The following is a 5,862-nucleotide window of genomic DNA, read 5'->3' as shown; positions in this document are numbered from 1 at the left end:
AAAATGCATTCGCGGCCGCGAAAAATTACAAATCGTAATTTTTTCCTAAAAAAAAACGCGCCAGCATTTGAAAAGCGTGTTTACATGTGTACTCAATTATCCATTACTCACACCTGAATGTTTGGCCCTATAAAAGTGTTCCAGGCACATTTTGAACTTCTCTCACTCTGAAATGGTGGCTGTGGTGTGTGGCAATGATTTTTTGTTTGCTGTGGGATACCTTAGACTGCTCCATGAGGCTTCCAGGAATCAGGCCCAGGTAAGTGAACATGGTCAACAGGTTGTCCAGGTACCGCGGAGGCTGCGCCAGCCTCGTTTTTTTAGAGGGCGTTTAAACTTAAATGCATTGTCCGATGATAGGGTCATACAGATGTTCCGCCTAAATAGAAACAACATTTTCCACCTGTATGACCTTGTCAAACTGGGCATAGACCCTGAGACAGCACGCTCTCGCTCTGTCTCAGGCCTACACAAACTCCTGGCTGTGTTACACTTTATGGCTACTGGGAGCTTCCAGGCTGTGGCAGGCGACGTCATTGGTATCTCACAGCCCACCTTTTCCAGATATTTGATGCAGGTGAGTCTAAAAATACATAGGCGGTTATGTCTAAGTGTTGCTTCTGTAAGTTCAAACAACACAGTATTGTAGAGAATACCTAACATGACACTCACCTTAGCTTCTTTAATGTCCACTCAGGTTTTGGATGTGTTGGAGCCACACATTAATGCCTCAATCTGCTTCCCTACCGAGGAGTCGGAGTGGAGTGCTGTCAGGGTAGCTTTCTATGAGCTTGCTGGCATGCCCAATGTGCTGGGGGCCATAGATTGCACACACGTTCAGCTGAGATCACCTAAGGGCCGCCAATATATATATACTAATAGACATCTGTCCCAATCAACTAATGTCCAGGTGGTCTGTGATGCAAACTTAAAAATTATGAGTGTTGTTGCAGGTTACCCTGGTGGCTGCCATGACTCCTTCATCCTCAGTCAGTCATCGCTCTTCGATAAATTTGAGGACGGACAAATGCCTGATGGCTGGCTGTTGGGTATGTTTAAAATGTTTTGTGTGTATGTCTTTTATCCACAAACTCAAGTTATGATTAGGTGAAAGAATAATCTAACATATGTACTAATGTGGACTATATCTGTTTTTCAGGTGATGGGGGTTACGGCTGCTACTCTTGGCTCCTTACTCCATTGTCCCAACCTGATTCTCCTGCTGAACACAGTTACAATCATGCACATAAGGCTACGCGGAATGTGATAGAAAGATGTTTTGGTGTGCTGAAGTCACGGTTTCGGTGTCTGGATAAATCTGCTGGCCTTTTGTTGTATAGTCCCTCAAAGGTGACTAGAATTGTGTTCTGCTGCTGTTTTCTCCATAATCTGTGTTTAACCCAACATCTGGCACATGATGAGGGAGAAAGCAGTCGGCAAGCAGAGGAGTTAGACCCATCTGGTGACAGTGTGAGTACATATGTAGGGAGGCAGGTACGGCAAGAAGTGATCCTGCGCTATTTTTCAGGTCAGTTTTAGTAGGCTGTAATTATCCTTGACTAAACACTTTGCACTACTTTCTATTGTGTGTTTTGTTACTTACTGTTTGTAGTTTATAGTGGTGTGTCCATTGTACTTAGTTTATGCTAAAAATACATTTTCAGTCATTACCCATGAAAAACATACATACATACAGAGCAGCTTCGACAATGTTTGAGACGGACACAGGAAGTTGTGTGTTTGTCAAATACAAATTTTTATTTTGCCAATCACATTGGGGTTATTTTTTGCGCTTGTGTGTGCTGGGTGCTGAGCTTTGTGCTGGCTCACTGGCACGTGCTCTGGAGGAACGCCGAACAGGGGAGGTTACTGGCGTTTGGATAGGGGTCGTGGTCCCCGAGCTGGAGGTTACTTGGTGAGCTCCCATCAATGAAATATTGCTGCTCAAATTATTAAGGCTTGCAATCAGCTGAGTGTTGGTTGCAGTGTGGCTGGCTACAATCCTGGATAACGACTCATTCACCACTTGGTTGTGCTGAATGAGCTGAACGAGTGCCTGCTGATGGCGCTGTTGCTCATCTATGATGCGCGATAAATGAGCAAGCATTTGGCTGTTGTCAGCCCTTATTTGCTCCATTGAGGTTGCCATTCGCCCTACTTGTACAATCAGTCTGCCCGAGTTGCGACTAATACGCGGTAGATGATGGGGCAGACTGGCAAGGTGTTGTGTATGTGCGGTCAGGCTGGCATTGCTTTGGGCCTGTTGGCTTGTCCAACTGGCCCAAAAATCATCTGGTATTTGGCTTGGGGGCGGAGCTTGTGCCAGTTGTGGACTGATGGAGGCTTGGGGGATATCCTGCAGCTGTATTGGCTGGCTTGGGTCAACAGGTGTAAGTTGCAGTGTGATGGTTGCCTGTTGGTCTTGTCCCTGCTGGTCCACGTCGGCCATCAAGCTGGGCTCTGTATGGGGTGGCCAACATGCAATGTTTATTTGTAAATTTTTTGCAAGGCTACTTCTACACATTACTACATTCATAATACTCCATTTTTTAACTTTTTGGCGTTGATTTTATAAACTTATAATGTTTTTTATGCTCAAAAACATATATACCAACACAGGCGGCCACATAGACAGATTTGCATAATCCTCACCTAACTAACTCCCCTCCACAGCATTACACTGTTAGATTCCCTCCCCTGACCACGATATAGACTACTTACCTGGATAGTCCAGAGGAGCGGAGCAAGTAAGCCATCTACATACTGGACAGGGGAGATGTGTGAACACTATAATGTTGTGGATGCTGGGTTTTTTTTGGAATTTTATTGTTATTTTATTTAAATGTGCACGTGTGTGGGCCAAATTTAAAAAAAATTCTGATATTTAATAAAAATGATGTTGGCGAGAACATCCACTAAGACCTTATATAAAAAATTTTTTTCCCCTTTAGCAATTGAAGACGTAACATCACATTGCTTGTTCTGGAAAACATGTAATCTCAAAACCAACTAACAACATATTAACTGTACTGTGTATATTATTGCCTATGTGTTTAATTTCTGTTTTTACTCACCAGATAACTGAGGGGATCGGGGCTCATCACTCTGCGAACTCGCCAATAGTGCCAGTGGTGGCTGGGGTGACACTGCCGAAAGTCGTCGCCTGGGTGGGGATGATGGAGCCGCAGATTCCGAGCCAAGACGCCGTGTCTTACTTGGCCTCCTGGGTAAGTGGCCCAAGCCCTGTGATGGGCGCCTTACAGGAGGTCGGCTTCCAGAAGCAGAACCTATGTGAAAATATAAACATTAATATTTTGTACTTCTATGTGTTTGCAGAATATGTGACTACACTGAAGTCTTACCTGCAATCCCAGCCTCATCCTGACTTGTCTGAGGCCTGTCTGGCCGGCTGGTCTGTGGGACTGTTGAAAAAGTGTACCAAACATTATTACCATGCTTTGTGTAAAAAAAACCCCTGCAAAGCCTTATTGTACTGTAACCATCTATTAGGTATTGGATAAACAAATATTTTCTGATTAAGAGCTTAAAGCTTCATTATTTTGTGGTGTATATCCAAATGTACATGATGTTGCACACAATAAATCTGTTACATTTTAGAATTATGCCTCAGATATTGCAGAGATTGACTACTTGCAAATGTTTCACAAATTTAATGTTGAAATAATTGCACCGTTTTTCAGAAGTAAATAAATACAAAAATCTTTTTAAAATAAGCAGACAACACAGATGTCCAAGCAATATCGTCAAAAAAAAAATCTTTTTTTTTTAAAAATTAAAAAGCCATTGCACATGTTTTTGCGCAATATTAAATTTACCAAACAGCCAATGCAAGGTGAAAAAAGCACATTCTAAACACAAACACACCTTAAGGGTGCATAGGCCTGCAATATGTGAAACACAATTTATGCATCCTTTACCCTTTAAAAATGACATTTACAACATTTAGAGGACATTTAAATAAAAATATAACACATCAAACTTACCATCCTGCGTGGGTCGGTCCGAATCCCGGACATGAGTAGCAGACACCACTTCGGCAGGAATCAATGCCCGCACAGGCTCCTCCCAGTCCCGATAGGTGGCCCGGAAAGGGGGGCCACCTCCGGTTTTTCTTGCAGATTTGGCCTCTTTGGCCATCTTGGCCTTGACACGCCGCTTTATATCATAAAACCTCTTGCGGCACGTGTCCTCAGTCCACCTCACCACACCCTCACTATTCACGGCAAGTATTACTTGCCCCCACAGGACAGACTTCCTGCGGGAGGACACCTTGCCAGCATCCTGACCAAACAATTGGCGATGGTGCTTCATCAGCTCACGCACCAAAGCCATGTTTTCAGCATAGCTGAACTTTATATTCCTGCCAGTCTTGGTAGTGGTGCGTGGCTGCGGAGCCACAACACCATCACTATCACTGGAAAATACAGCAACAGGCACCCCCTCCTCCTCCTCCTCACTAACCTCCTCCCTCTCACTACCCCCCTCCACCTCACTAACAGCCTCCACCTCACTACCAGCCTCCACCTCACTACCAGCCTCCACCTCACTAACCTCCGCCACCACACTGACCTCTGAGTCTGACATGACAAACAACAAAAAACACTGAAAAATCAAAACACAAAACACACTCCTCCACTACTCCTACTACTACACACCACACAGCCAACACACACGCTCACTCACTCACTCACTCACTCACTCACTCACTCACTCACTCACAAACAATGACAAAAGACTGTAAAAAAAAAACAAGGACAAAAAAGTAGACAAACTGTGAAAAAACAATACTACAAATATGACAAGACTACTTACACACACAGTACAGCACTCAACAATCACCAAACTCCTCTCCAAATCCACCAAAAACTCCACCAAACTCACCAACTCCAAATACACCTTCCTCTCTCCTCTCCACTAGCTAAACCCACGAGGTGCGGTGTGTTTGGGGCGGTTTTATAGTAATATGCACAGACACTCCTCCTTCACGAATACAACCAATCACGGCCGCGTGACGAAAACGAAACTTAGGACTAAAAACGCGGCAGCAGTTTCTAAATCACTGCCGTAACAGACATGTGACGCAGTCGTAAAAAAAACCATAAACGCGGCCGCGAAACAGCAAACGCGGCCGCAATCTACAGCAGAAAAGCACGAATGACATCGACATCGGAAGAAACGAAAAATACGAATACGACAGCTTAGTAAATTAGTCGTAATCAATTCAAAAAGTTGCAATTTTACACTGTCGATGTCATTCGTGATTGAACTTGGACATGATTCTGGAAATTACGAATCTTAGTAAATTTACCCCACAGAATGCCAAATAAAATGAAGTTGCCAAAAGTCAATTGCAATCAATTTTGCAAAACTAGAAAGGGAAGCAGAAGGGATTTTATTTGTTTGATAGCCCAGCCAGGAATAGGATATCTTTATTCTGTAAGCATTTTCATTTTTGGCTTTGTGACAGAATGGAAGCCAATAATTCTTCTTAGTGTAGTATCAGATGAAGCAGAGAAACAAAACATAGGTGCCGGGAAAATGGTTTGGTGATGGAAAGAGAATACAAACAAAGTATACATCATGGTCTTGACATTTATGGAGCTTTTACTACCTTTGCCACCTATTATATTTTGGAAGTGGGACTTTGAAATATAAAACCTGCACTCAATGCAAGACTTTTATCATAATAATAAGAATAAGCAAATGTGCTGGCTGTAGCCAATAGCAATTAATTCACTTTCATTAGTCTAACTTGTACTAATGCTGTTTGAAGCTAATATATAATTGGCTACTATGACATTCAGCATGTGTAACATTTCAGTGTACTATCTAAGTTCTTAC

General features: G+C 43.1%; 2 long non-coding RNA genes across 2 annotated transcripts; one reads left to right on the top strand and one right to left on the bottom strand.

Annotated features, from left to right (window-relative positions):
- The first annotated feature begins 1,177 nt into the window (after positions 1 to 1,177).
- On the top strand, positions 1,178 to 3,423 carry LOC135051249 (uncharacterized). The gene is made up of 3 exons (XR_010242131.1): positions 1,178 to 1,350; positions 3,078 to 3,227; positions 3,337 to 3,423. It is a non-coding gene; the product is annotated as an uncharacterized LOC135051249 (long non-coding RNA).
- LOC135051248 (uncharacterized) lies at positions 1,733 to 3,451 on the bottom strand. The gene is made up of 3 exons (XR_010242130.1): positions 3,363 to 3,451; positions 3,075 to 3,287; positions 1,733 to 2,460 (listed from the first exon to the last, which is right to left on the bottom strand). It is a non-coding gene; the product is annotated as an uncharacterized LOC135051248 (long non-coding RNA).
- Positions 3,452 to 5,862: the final 2,411 nt, after the last annotated feature.

This window comes from Pseudophryne corroboree, chromosome 2, assembly GCF_028390025.1.
Source record: "Pseudophryne corroboree isolate aPseCor3 chromosome 2, aPseCor3.hap2, whole genome shotgun sequence".
Taxonomy (NCBI): Eukaryota; Metazoa; Chordata; class Amphibia; order Anura; family Myobatrachidae; genus Pseudophryne; species Pseudophryne corroboree.
The sequence above is the reverse complement of the archived record's forward strand: the minus strand, read 5'-3'. Positions and strand labels throughout refer to the sequence as shown.